Here is a 15,276-nt window from a genome sequence, read left to right on the forward strand (position 1 = left end):
TGTACTTTATCTGCTATAGAATGAAAAAAAGGAATACTAACTTCAATTTATTTCAATTGGAATTAGAATTGGAAATATTAACTTAGTATAAAATTCAGGTTTATAACTTAGGGGAAGATTTAAACACATATCATTGGACGGATGATTGGAATCTACAATGAGTTCTTATTTTCCAAATTTCTGATTGATACCAATATTCACGTGCAGTTAGTTTGATGCTGTACAACAGTGCATGATTTACGAACTTTACTTTTTTCCAATTTCTTAACCCATAAATGTTAATATTATTTCATCTGCAAAGAAATTTAATGGCATCTTTATTAAGTTGGTTGTTTCGAATATTGTCTCGGTTAGACCGAAGTAAAAATTGACGGAATTACAACATGAAATAAGAACGTTGGAGATAAGAATAGGGAATTAGTGAAACTTTTTTCCAATGTTTCAGGTCTAGCTGCATTGTTCTTTTATCTAGTAGTTAGTGGATATAATATTCTGATCACGTAATTTTCATCCAATTTTTTATGTAATTTTAAAGTTTCGCGCAACAAAAACAAAGTGCAAAGGGCAAACTTGCCGATTTTATTATTTGCAATGTAATAACTAGGCATGCGCTTTATTTTTACTGAGAGTTTTCGTAAAATAAGAATTATTTAACAAAAGTTATTATTGTTTTGTTTTTAGGAAGTTACGGTTAAATCATTATAAAATCAGCAATTACGTTTGTGATGTCACGTGTTGTAGGTATCGTTCTAAATCCTATACATGTATAGTACAGGTACATATGTATAGTGGAGTAGCCTCTCCACTAATCCTCTTTTAGGAGATATATTTATATAAATTTATTCTAAATATACTGTCATTTATAAAATTTTGTTTTAAAGTTGTATACGATGTTGAAAATAATACTGATTACATGTTCTTATTGCTGCATGGTAAAAAACACTTCCGGTTTGTGAGATATCCGCCGTCGCTGGCATATCAGAAGAAAGCTATGGTACATTTTAAACTTTAATTTATCAAAAATAAGAAAGCTTTGTGCAAGATGGATGCCGTATTTGATAATAAAACAGGTGCGAAAAATATTTTGCATCAATGTCTGGACAATTATAAAAGCCTTACCAGAATGAAATAGCATTAGATGTTAGCTAATGCTTTCTGAGATACGTACGTAAAGTATTGATTATTATTATAGCAAAAGGTAAAGCAGAAAAAATTGAAATGCAGGTTTTCTTGGTCCTACTAAAAGAGAAAATTCATAAGAACAGACTTGCGAGATCAGGCCAAACAGTGGTTTAGCTATAAGAAAACTGCGAAATTTGAAGTACGAACTGTAAGAACTTTCTTCTTATCTACCTGCTTTGAAACCCTCTATTTGATTTCTACCTTTAACCTTAAGAATATTGAATGAAATGAGTTTTGTTTCAAATGAAGTAATGACATAAACTGTAGATTGTTTTTAGAAAGTTACTGTTAAATCATTATAAAATCAGCAATTACGTTTGTGATGTCACCGTGTTGTAGGTGTCGTTCTAAATTCTATACATGAATATATAATATTAAGCAGTTACATTAAGCAATGCATAAGCAGCTTCCTAAATCTCTCTTCAAGGATGAAATTTAAACATTGAAAGACATCTGGCAAATTATATTTTAAAATTAGTCTGTTTAAAAAAATAAACGCATTTTTGGACTTAAAAAGTAAGTTATTTCACCATGCTGTCATTTTTATCAAAAACTCGTCATCGGATAGTTCAATTTTTCATAAATTTGATGAGGGAAATGGCTCCAGCACTGAGATTTGAAACTTCCCAACTTTCATACTTATTCTTGCCTACAAAGTAAAACTGCCGCCCAGCTCGATAAAATTTACTCAAAACGAAATTTACTTGTCAAAATACGGCATTTGCAGTAATTTCTATTTTAGCTCCACGCCAAAAAAAAAAAAATCATGCTTTGGCAACCCGAAAGTCAGTCAATTCTGTTTTAAGAACGAAGTAGAGCACTCTGTTTCTGATAGGGTTATTTTATTTTTTAAATTTAAGAGCCACCAACAATTTTAGTTCATTGGTGGCCGGAGCCCTTAACAGTGCTTTGCTATTTTCTGGTCCAATTTCTCTCTACACAGATAACATTGGCTATCACCGGAAGGTGAGTGTAAAAGACTCCTAGGAAGATAAAATCTAAATGCAGACAGCTGGATTCGATTCTGAGGCTCTGCTTGGGAGACTAGTGCGTTAACATCTGAGTTGATCCCTCTTTTTCGTAGGAATATCCTTTGTAAAAAGAAAAAAGATGAGTAATATGTCCGAAATAGGTTCTAATTTCGTGTTGGTATAAAATAATTATTGTATTATTAATCAAGTAAATAATGGAAATAGGACCTAAGGCAAAATATATCATTGTTACTAGTGTCAATAAATTAGATTCCAAGCTCTATTTTTTTTCGTGGGCCATTTTATATCGACCTAAGGGTGAAATTGTAAAAAAGGGCCTTTACACCTCTTCGTTATAGGACAGGCATGTGTGTCACCTGCTCCCAGAATGATGAATCTTGAATGGAAACTCCCTGGTTCCTTCGGCTTAAATTCCTCTCAACTAAAAGCTTCCCTTAATTTTTCACTTATCTCTAGAACTATTATTCTTAATACTTTTCTTTAAATCTGTTTAGACGAATATTTAATTCTAGCACAAAGAATTTGATTTTTATTATGTTAGATTCAGGAATAGCTTTTTGATGGGCATTGTGGATTGTTATACAAAAAACTTTTCATAATAACTATTCCTTGGTAAAAATCTTAAATCTTGTTATAAGAGAATGTCGATACTATTGCAGGAGCACGAATCTTGAAAGTTTCAGACAAAATCTCTTGTATCTCGTAATGCTCAAAAGTGCTTTACTTTACTCTCGGGTATGCTTCGAACTCAAACGAACTTTAACGTGCAACCCTTGTTAGTTTCATGTAAATAAACTGTGAAAGTTTCGAACCTGACTCAACTTCGTGTTGGTGGATCCATTTTTTTTTTTTTTTTTTTTTGAGGGGAGAAAAAGTGCCAAAAATGTGCATCAGTGCATAGGGGGTGTGTACTGTCTTATCAGTCTATTCGCTGGTGTGATTTTTTTTTTTTGCATATTGCACGAATCGAGCACTATTTACTTACATCAATGTATTTCAGTTTTGTTGCTAGTTTTATAAATTAGTTCAGGCGTGGCTAAGTTTTTAGGATAACCAGTAGAAATTGTAATAAGCATTCTTCAATGTTTCATCTCTTAATAATGAAAAGAAGTTGTTATTTATTCTTGCGTGGTTAAAAATATTTAAAAGCACCTAGTTTCTATTTCCTAAATATAAATGGCATTTTTGAATGAGTTAAACAAATATTGATTAGGAACGCATTCTTTATTTTATTTTTTCCTCAGATTTATACTGTTTAACGTTTCGTGAAATTTCAGTATATAATTAACCTCGATTATAAAAAAAAAGAAATATCCCTCACAATATAGTGTCAATGGAATCAAAAAGAACTAACTTTTTTTTACGGGTTGAGAACAATTTTTGCTAGAAGCCTGCCTATTGGGCGGACAGCGTCCTTTGTTTTTTCGTTCGCTACTATTAAATACTATAATTAGTGAAACGCCAAACATTTAATTACATTATTTTGTTATTCTACAGTGTTTTGAAGCTATTTTCACCACGCTAATCTAATTTAAATTATATCCAAATTAGACGGCATCACTGAAAGGCAAAACAATCTTTTGGTTTTATAAACATAAATTTTTTTAAATTTTTATTTCAATTAATTATGCTCTTTAAATGATTTCATGTTATATTATATATTATTTTTTTGTACTGACCATTTTGTACTACGTTTCAGGATTGGATTATAAAGTTCAAATTCGCGCCAACAGTGCGCTTATCATTTCCATACTTCCCAAAATGAGACGCAACCGACTTCAGTTCTACCTTTAACTGCTGGGCAGCATCCGAATGTTCTGTTATTTCCTGGTAGTTGTTACCAGTAATCTCAATAGAATGAAGCCACCTTTGAGTTGGTTGGTGTTACTGCATTTTTAAGAAAGTAGTGTATGAATAGAATATAAAATTAAACTTTTGAAACCAAGATACAATGAATGAAATTCATTTTCATTTATTTACAACAGAAAATGAACAAGAAGGAGTGAGGGTTATAGACAGTTGGGAAACCACTGGTTTATAACATTCCACATGGCTTTGGGAAGACCAATTAAGGTCAAACCATGATGATAATCGAATGATTCATAGGAATCTATAAGTTTAAACGCTCAAACATATAGTAAAGTCAAAAATGATTTAATTCTATTTATCGATTATTTGCCAAAAATTTCCTTCTTTCACCGTTTTTCCCTTCTCCCAAAAAATAAGATTATTTTTTCTACCATATTACATTTTCAAATTGTACTAGACTGATTCATATCAAAGGTTCATGAATATGAATTATTTAAAATTAATATTCAAAATAACTAAGAAGTAATTTTGCATTATATTTTCTTTAATCTTATTGACCTTTAAGATCGACTAATAACAGGTAGCAGTAGTGTTGGTTGAATGGTGACTCAATTTTTATAATTAATTTATTATGCATAAAAAAACCGTATATTCTAATTTAAAGCACTAATTTAATATTCTACATAGCTTAACAACGAAAAGTTAATTTGCATCACTCTTTTAAAGAATATGACGTTTTGATGAATTTTTAATTAATGAATAATTACCAGCTATATTTTCAAATATTTTATAATTCTACGTCTATGTTTACTCACGTCCTAACTTAGAATTACAGTTGAACTTTGCTCTACAGTAGTTCCAATCAATCCACCATCTTTATTGCTTGGTCATCTCTGCCTAAGGGTATGGCAGTTTTACATTTTCAGCATTCTATAATAGCTGTTCTGCAATATGACAAGTATAACTTTGGAATGTTGATTGTTTTTGCGAAAAATTAGCAAACTTCCATGTTAGTAATTAAATAAATAAGTGGTGCATTATTTGAGAAATCGTGTGATGTTCCCACTTGATTTCTGCATTTTTCACATTGTTTGTTATCGGGTTACTTCCTTAGAGATTAATTGACAAGAATTCTAAATGCATTGGTCGCGTTCAAAGAATATCAAATGCTCTATTAAACATAACCAGTGCGAACTAAATATTTCTGCTATTATTACAGCTTTTTGAAAAAATTAATTATGTGATGAACAGTACAGGCTATGGATCCAATCGTGGTGCCCGTTGGCCGGTAGTGCTCGTAGAAATATTAAGATTTTGTTCTTCTGAATTTTAAAAATTATCTTTTGGTTGGCAATATTTATTTAAAAACAAACACAAGTGCCGATATTGGAAACCAAGTCCCCCGACTATTTTAATGTTGCGAAATAAAATTTAACACATCAGTTGTATGTCGATATAATGAATTATTTCTTTATGGTGTTCAGCAAAGTGCTGAAATAATGGTTTTCGTTAGATTTTTCCTTCATATTCAAATTAAGGGAAAGAAAAGAACTCAGTATCCACAATATTGTAACTGATTTTCTTCATTTCATAGCTTATAAACAACTACGTATAAAAATAATGTAGCTTTCTTTCCTTTTCAAAAACAGCCACGCCTCCCCAGTACTTCAGCCAGTACAAAATATAATGCAGCTATCTATTAATAGATCATTAGAATGCATTATGAATAATGAATAGTTATGAAGCATTAGCATGCATGCCGTTGCATTACAATGTAAACGTGACGTCCTAGTATTTTTCCCATTATTATTTGAACATAATTAATATCAGTATAATGATATAAATGTAAAGGATGCTACCTAACCTTTAAACTTAGCCTATATTGAGATTACCTGTAACTGGTACATCTTTCAAAAATTAAATTAGATTTAAATATTGATACAGTTTTTAATAGCTGCGTAGCATGCAGTTTAAATTTGAATGTATTGACTATAAATAACTTGACAATATAAGTGATTTACAACTACGGATTTTCCCTTCATATTCAAATTGAGGTAAAGAAAATAATTCATTATTCATAATATGTGATTGATTTAGATCATTTTAAAGCAAGTAAATAAATATTTGTTAAAATAAAACGTTACTTTTTTATTGTTCAAAAAAGAGTTATGTCCCCGGGTAACGTGTTTGCATTAATTATCACTACCAGAGCTAAATTTCTTAGCTGAAGAAAATTAATTCAAAATTAGTAAATTTCAATTAGCTCTGAAGATGACCTAGTCCCTAGGTCGAAAGCTCAAACACACAAAAAATATGACTGAAATTGGCAGTTATTTTTTCATTGTGCTGTAAAATTATGCCAAACAATAGTTTATTTAAAAAACATCCTAATGGAAAGTTAAACAAACAATAATAAAACAAATGAAGAGAGTCAATTTGAGTTGAATACAATAACGATAAAATTGAAAATAAAATACAGATTTTTTTTTTTTTTTTTTAACAAAAATGACCAACAAAGACCTAAATTACAATTTCCTAATCGATGAGAGACGAGATCAATTGTCCAACTTGCCGGAATGATTTAATTGTCTCGTTTTTCTCTCTCGTTCTTTATTATATATTTTTGTTTTCTATAACATTTTTAATAATTTATTTTATATTTTTATTTCTGTTTAAAACAATAAGAAGATACGATATCGTGATCGCTTCAGGGCTGAGCACAAACTTTAATGAAGAACAGACCCGAACTAAAATCACGGTTCGCATTAATGATGGATTATATAATGATAAATTCATACCAGCACAAATAAACAGATTAATATATTACGTAAAAGAAATTATATCTCCCAAAAATATATATAATATTTATTAATAAAATAGGAATCTGGTAAATATGGAAGTAATCGTAAATTTCTTAATTTTTCATCTTAACATCTTTTTGGATCCAGTCATTTGTATTCCTTAAATGGGTTAATGATTGTTCTAGAAAATGTGTTTGGGCCTTAGCTTAACTTGACTCTACTTCGGCTTCAAGGGCCTGTACTGTCTTTTCCAAAGAGTGAATTGTAAATGGTCATAGAAGTTATCCTACTCTGAATATCTCTAGCTACCTCCGCTACCACTTTGATATGAAAATATTCGTCCTTTTAGAGATTCTATTCTGTAAAAAACCTACAGTTCTGAAATTTAGTTGGTGAATGCTTCATTTCAATAATAGCTACATCCCTCAACAGCTATTTCACACTTTCAGCTACAAAAGTTTTAGACAACTCTGTCTATAGACTGTCAATTGCTCTACAGTGTTAGAACTGTAGGTAGAGAGGAAGAAAGAAAATCCTATAATAAATTCTTTGTACACAAGAGTAAGGCCTGTAGTGACGTACTCTGCAGAAACATAGACCTATGTGCTGGTGCTGAAGGTATTTGAACGAAAAAATATTAAGAATATTTGGGCCTGTGCTGGAGGATGGTGCATGGAGAAGAAGGAATAACAAAGAGTTGTATGAGTTATACAGGGATCTGTGAAATTATAAAGTTTATCAAAGAAAGGAGGATAGATTTGCTTAGGACATGTTGCGAGAATGGCGGAGGATAGTATGCCTCGGAAGATGTTTACTGACGTGTTCGGTACGAGAAGAAAAGGGCGACCGAGAAGACGTTGGCTGTAGGATGTTGAAAGGGACCTTAAAGTGCTGAATGTGGAGAACTGGATGGAAGAGAAGGGCCATGTGTAGAGAGGACTGGTGCATACTGCCGAAATACCTAAGACGCAAGATGCTTCATGACTTGGGGCACACAATCATAAAGTGATGCAAGTCCTCAATACTACATTCTAAATTACGTACAGGACAGTCTGGCGATCTCTCTGGGTTCCAGGAATTTGTAGGTTAAATTTAGCATTTCAGACCTTGTTTTGATAATATATTTAACATTTTTAAGAGATTGAGAAAAAAGGTAAGGTTAGAAACTGATAGAGAGGATGAGAGGTATATTATTTGCTTTTATAATAAAATTTTTGTTCTCTGAGGCAATCGATAGATTTCAAAAGTGCCTCAGAGAGATCACCAAACTGTTCCGTCAGGCTTCGTTCAGCATCAACAACAATACCGTGCGTTCCCAGAAGATCTAGATTATGTTATTATTTTGTCTTATCTGCCTTTCTTAAGTAAACATTTTTAAATAAACAAACATAGATAGATTCTAATTACATAAGCCTACCTGTGCTTGCTCGTGGTTCAATTAAGTAGATGCAAATCTAGAAAACAAAAACAATTTTTTAAAATCTTAAATATTTTTTTGAATCATTTTATTAGAATTGCCATTTGAGCTGCAGTAATTAAAGCTTTATTTATATTCGGGAAGCCATGAAAAGCTGGAAGAACCGTATAATAACGTAGTTTCTGCTTAAAGTTAAAAGTGTTAGCTTTTAATTAAAGTAAGAAGACCGGTTCTAGTGACGGCGCAGGTCAACCAGAGGAATTACCTAGTGAATAATTCATTCCTAAACAAGGAGAGACGAACATTCAGCTGTTTCTAAACACTCGCACACCACCAGTTTCATAAACAGTCATTATGTTGTTTAGCAAGCTCTTCTCTCCTTGTTAATTTTTTTTATGGTTATTGTAAAATGCACAACAATGCTTAATTACTTAGGAATTTCGCATGATTAACAAAATTTTGGCTAACTATAATAGTTATTTACCATAAATTTTAGGTTTTGTTAAGCAAAATTTACTTTTATAGTCTTTGGCAAAGTGGAGATAAAAAAATTGGACATGCTCAACGTATTAATGTAAATTAATTCTACTAATTAATTATTAATAATTATATTAATTTATATTGTTATACGTACAGATTATTTCTACACATAATTTCCTTCTAGCTACATTAATAGGTTGATATTTGCATATAATAAAAGTAAAAACATCCCCGAGTAGATTGTTCTATTATCCGATGGATTAATAATGTCTTCACGAATAGCCCTCTTGATAACTATAATGCTATCCTGAAGGCATTAAAAAAATAATAAAAATTAATAAGATTTTTGAACCCAAAATTTTGCATGTATATACATTCTGATAGAATTTTTATAATGCTTATTGATCAATCGGTGAGTTTTACCAAAACGTTTCATTCCTATTATCAATATAACTTAGGCTATGTACTTATTTGGATATCGAAGCATCATTTTTACGACTTGAAGCTCTGAAAAAGTAATTGTCAAGATTACGCCTTGTGTTTAGCCGCTTCTTGGAAAATCTGTTCATTGTTCTTTTCTCCTTATTTTCACTAATAATTCTTAAAGAACTGGGGATATTTACCAAAATCCCAAACCATTTGCATTTTGCTTCATAAAAACAATTTTATTTCAGCTCACAAGTCATTATTATTTTAATCATATTATATTTTCAAGATAACCTAACAGAACGATTTATGTTAAATTTCTTCGGTTGGTTGGCTTCACTTAAGAAACAATAATTTAACGAGAACCACTTCTTTCTAGACTCATATCGGTAAGGCTATGTCGTCTACTTGTCTTCCTTTGTAATCCATGTTGGAGAGAGTTGGAGATTAACAACCATATAAATAAATTAAATACTATTACTTGATTTTCTAACTCAAAAAACTTGAGCGATTCAGTGGGTCTAGACTAGACATTTATACAGCCTAGTTGTTACTAGGCGAATGGTTTGATATTCATTTCCTAACGAGGGACATACGTTAGCAGCGGTCTTCATTTTAAATACCAAATTCACGTCCCCCAAAGCTGATGATAGGTATATGATTGGATTTTAATAATTTTCACTACTGGCGATTACTTCACCATTCTCTAGGCTATATTTGCTTTTTTAAAAGAGAATTTGGAGGGAGTCTCGCTAATATTCCTTGACCAAAAAAAAAAAATTTCATGAGCCACCCTCAATAACTTAAAAAGAAGGAAGAGTATTCAAAAACAGTGACTTTTAAGTAAATTACATAAATATAGATAAAAGACAAAAAGCAACAGAAAATGTTTGATAAAATAAGAGACTTATTTCCATCCAATCTTAAAATTTGCATAGCAAACGAACAGAAATAAATCTCCTTAAATTTGCAAGAGTTAGGTTAAGTGGAAGAGAACCCTAATGGAGCAGGTTGTATGAGTTATTGCAGACACTCTTCAGATTGCTAGTCTGGCGGAATGACGGATATTAGCAACCTACAAAATCGTAAAACATAAAAATGTTCTTAAAAAATTTATCATTATTGTTTCTTTCTGAAATAAATTTATCTTGCGCTGCATATACGTAAATTTTTTCGTAAGTGGAATCCTCCATTTTTAGGAAGATAAATCATTTGGTCTTATGGGAAATATTTTTACCTTTTGGTATTTATGCTTTAGGAATTTTTTACTGAAATGAGTTCCAATAATATCTCTTTCAATAATTTTATTCCAATTATTTTTCAAATATTTTACAGGGTTCCATCCGAACAGTTCAAATGATGGTATGACTTATCATGGTCTGAACGAGTCTCATTTGGCTGTATTTATTCACGTGTATGTATCAGTGGTTGGTAGGTTGCCATGGATTGATTTGTGAAGAATAATTGGTCGTTTCTATCGGTTCTGTGACCCATTGGTGTTAATAATGTATTTGTGGTCGAATGATAAAATGTCATTGCTGTAAAAAAAATGATGGGGATTAATATGTAGTAAGCCCCAATAAGATTAAATTGTCTAATATAAGAGTAAAAATAATGTAGAGAATTGTCTACATTTTTGCGACGCTTTTTTTATAAATGATTTAAGTAAGATCATGTAAAAGCACAGAGCTTGTTTTTTTCACCAATGTTCTTACAATTGACAAAATGTGGTTGAGTCATAAAGAAACAATATAAGTAAAAAAAAAGTTGTGGACTACGCATTAAAATTTAAGAAGCTATTATTAAAAAATGAAAGAACAAACAAGACATTACTTGTAATTTATTAGTTCTCTCAATGCTAATACATTGATTTAAATGACTTTTTCACATTTATTTGCAAATTGACCTAAAGTTGAATGCTTCATTCGCTTGTTTGTTTTCAGAATTCATTACAAGCAATAATTTACTAGCCAAATATCATCTCATTTTATTACTATTGTACATTTAAACATGAAATAACGACCTAGGTCCTTGTAATGAAACAAAAAACAGAAGTATGTGTACTTTTGGTATTTGTACTTAGTTAAAGCTTTGAGGTCCCCCTAAATGCGTTTACTTTCTCTTACTCCTAATCAGAGGAAGTGAAGCGATTGTATGTATTTACCCGGAAGTGGAAATACGAGGGTCGTTTGAGAAGTCCGTGCAAAGTCAGAGAGATAGCACCACTGGCGCGTATCGAGGTTATGTTTAGTTAGTAGCATCTCTTGGAAGAACACACACCAAGTTTCAGCCAGACCGATCTATTTCTTTGTGTTTGGCATTCGTTTGAATCGAGGAAGTCGAGTGATTTTCAAAAAATGGACGAAAAAGAATTTCGTGTGTTGATTAAACACTACTTTATGAAAGGCAAAACGCCTCAGGAGACTAAAGAGAAGCTTGATAAACATTATGGTGACTCTGCACCTTCGATTAGAACAGTTTATAAGTGGTTTCAAAATTTTCGGAGTGGCCATATGGGCACAAGTGACGCTGAACGTTCTGGACGCCCTGTTGAGGTTACTACTCCAGAAATCATTGATAAAATCTATGATATGGTGATGGATGACAGAAGAGTGAAGGTGCGTGAGATTGCTAGTGCTGTGGGCATCTCGAATGAACGGGTACATAATATTTTGCATCAACATTTGGACATGACAAAGCTATCCGCAAGACGGGTGCCGCGATTGCTCACGCTTGACCAAAAACGAAATCGTGTGAAGTGTTGCAAGGACGGATTGCAGCTGTTCCAGAAGAATCCGCAGGACTTTAAGCGTCGTTTCGTCACTGTGGATGAAACATGGATACATCACTACACTCCTGAGACCAAAGAACAATCTAAACAATGGGTTACCAAGGGGGAATCTTCGCCAAAAAAGGCGAAGACCGTTCCTTCGGCCGGAAAGATTATGGCGACTGTCTTTTGGGATTCGCAAGGAATAATCCTCATCGACTATCTGGAAAAGGGTAAAACTATTACAGATGCATATTATTCATCGTTATTGGACCGTTTGAAAACCGAGCTGCAAGAAAAACGCCCACGATTGGCCCACAAAAAAGTCCTTTTCCATCACGACAACGCACCAGCTCACACCTCAGCAGTTGTGGTCACAAAATTAATGGAAATAGGGTTCCAACTCGTTTCACATCCCCCCCTATTCTCCAGACTTGGCTCCCTCGGACTACTATTTGTTCCCCAATATGAAGAAATGGCTGGCGGGAAAAAGATTTTATTCAAACGAGGAGGTGATTGCAGAAACGAATGGCTATTTTTCAGACTTGGACAAATCCTATTATTCGGAAGTGATCAACAAACTAGAGCAGCGTTGGACGAAGTGTATAAGCCTAAAAAGAGACTATGTTGAAAAATAAAAAAGGTTTACCCCAAAAAATTAAGTAGTTTTTATTTTTGCACGGACTTTTCAAACGACCCTCGTAGTATGCGTTGCAAGTGTAACTTAAGCGAAGTCGAAATCTCTACACCAAACTTATTAATAATCCTACCACATAATGGATAAAACCGATTCTCTGTTTCTATATTGCTTGAAGATAGGCATATTAATTACATTTAAATGTATCTGACATACTCAAAATAAATTTATATGAACTTTTAATAGAAAATGTGAATCCATTAAAAAATAAAAATTAAGTAGGTACCTTCTCTTTCCCAAAACAGGTACAATAAAAAAATCAATTTCTGAATTAAATCAGTTAAATTTTTATTTTCCTGAAAGCCAGCAATACTTTAAACAAGTTCGTACTGTCGAGTAATCTTAGAATAAAAATAATCTTAAAATCTTAAATTGAAATATGCTCGTTTGCGTTTTTGGTAGAATGAATTGTAACTTACTTAAGATGTTTTTCGTTCGAGACTCGAGTTTGCAACCCTATGATCATTCAGTTTAAAGGACTTATCCTTAGGTTACGATTTAACTTGAAAACAAAACAGAAAAGACTAACGTGAAATTTAATTTTGTTGAAAATATTTATTTAAATAAATAAATTTCCAAACAGCACTTTTACCAATCTGCTAATGCGTTGTTTTTTTTTACATTTTTCAGGTTAATGTACAAGTTTTTTCACAATAAATGGGAGAGGTAAATATTGCCTGAAGAATAACTTTAATATCTTTGTAACTTGACGTTAATTCTAAGTTAATAAAATTAGAGTTTGAAGTTCATATCTGTATATTTTTACCACGATATTTAAAAAAGTGTATAACAATTATTTGACAAGAAAATTACCCGGTAGCTGCGTCACAGTTTATGTACTTGTTATTAAACACAACTTTTTTGCAATATTTCATAACATCGTCTTAATAGATTTAACTAACAGCCGCTGAAATATTTTTTGTTAATATTAAGAAGTTGATCGAATAATTTATAAAATTTTTATTATGTTGACTAAGTCCTCACAAGGGCTTGTGTTCACTACTCAACCACTCTTTCTTCTTTCGCTGTTGATTGAACATTGTTCGTATACCAATGCCATATCTCCACCTTTTCTAATCTTTCCAAAATCCCTCTTCCAATCCTCTCGCGGATATTCCTTCCTATATGTTCTTTATTCATGCTTTTCACGGACACCCACTTGCTTGTCCTTTCTTCCAGCACGTTGTCCATCATTATTTGTTTAGGACACCAACTGAATCACAAATCAGTAGTTCTCCTAAGGGTAAAGATAACTTACAATGAAAAGAAACATGATGAAAAGACAAGACTGCAGATTACTAAACTTTTATTCCTATCGGGATTTAAGGAACTCAGTCAGGCCACCAACTTCTGCGTCATACAGTCGCCTCAATCCAAAATTTTCTTCCTAATAACTGGTGCTACTTATTACGTCACCATTCTCACTACCTACTATGTGTATATTTATGGATTCTCTCTTTTTCGATCTAGTTACTTCGTAGTAGAGAGAATTCACTCCAGCTTCCCATATCCGTTCCTTTAGCAAGATAATAAGCTATTACCTCCCCGAAAATTGCGAAAAGCAACTATGCTCGTATCCTCGAGAACATTATCATAAATAGTTTAAATATGTGGCGATAAGAAGGCGAAGAAGACCAAGGAAGTCGTGCACTCGCGTCAAAGAAAGTCGTGTACCTTTCATTCTAAAAAATAAAATACATAATTCCTACTTTTCAGATGGGCTCGATGTCCAACCAGGCGGTTAGAAACAAATTTTATTACAGATGGCTTGTATTCATAAATTAAATGAAATCAAATGCCAAGAACGAAAATAAACTGAATTTCATTTTTTTGACGCCAGCTGATGTAAACGTAATGTTCTTTTATTATTTATTAGTTATTGTTATTTAATTTAAATATTTAGTTTAATTTAATATTTACTGTCTGTTTCTTCCGAAACAAAACGCCTACCTTCATTTCTGCCAAGCAGCAGTAACCATTGTTTGATCATCACTACTGACTGCGGTTCCCTTACACATCGAGAATCTTCTTATAAAAGTGTAAATTTAAACGTGCCTTGAAATACATTTTTTTTTTTGTCGCCCACGCTAGTTAATATCGTATATAAAATTACGTTACAATTTATGTTTTACATTTATCTTTTAGTTTATTTTGGTTTATTTATTCATCAAGAAATACGAACGAAAAATGGTTCTGATTTATTTTTACTATTAAAGTAAACTCACGAATAAATTAAGACTTAGTGCCAAGCCAGCCTCATTAAACGAATATTCTAAAGGCTTGGAACGACAGAAAATGATCTTCGAGTGTAAGAAAGCAAATGCTAGGAGATTTTTTTTCTAGGCGAAGCAAAAAATGGTTTTTTATTAAACATGGATTCCACATAGTGAATAGGATAAAACTCATTCGCTGCAATTTATTAACTAAATTTAATATCTGGCTTAAAGAATAATGGACATTATTTTTTGCATCTGCCTCCTGAAATACCTAGAGACATATTTGCCCGACTAGTCATATCTCTGACTAGTCATACAATCCAAACTTTTCAAACGGAAAGAACAAAATACAATGGTAATGGTTTCTTATGATGAGAAACCAGTCTTAGTGCCGGTTGATAATTTTGTATCTGAAGTAGCATTAGATTATCGTTCTGACACAATCGAAAACCTCTGACGCATTCCTATAAAACTTAAAATTCATTG

The 15,276-nt window shown here is 32.1% G+C and overlaps 1 protein-coding gene across 1 annotated transcript in view; it reads left to right on the forward strand.

The window, feature by feature from the left end:
- LOC141456907 (uncharacterized) overlaps positions 1-15,276 on the forward strand; it is a 140,655-nt gene that overhangs the window by 102,287 nt on the left and 23,092 nt on the right. Inside the window, exons 8-10 of the transcript XR_012460109.1 lie at positions 3,874-4,051; positions 13,205-13,240; positions 14,291-14,425. The gene's annotated coding sequence lies outside the window, so the exon portion shown is untranslated. The remainder of the gene's footprint in view (positions 1-3,873; positions 4,052-13,204; positions 13,241-14,290; positions 14,426-15,276) is intronic.

The sequence above is a fragment of the Rhodnius prolixus genome, unplaced genomic scaffold, assembly GCF_049639745.1.
Source record: "Rhodnius prolixus isolate KJV_2025 unplaced genomic scaffold, Rpr scaffold_1, whole genome shotgun sequence".
Classification (NCBI taxonomy): Eukaryota; Metazoa; Arthropoda; class Insecta; order Hemiptera; family Reduviidae; genus Rhodnius; species Rhodnius prolixus.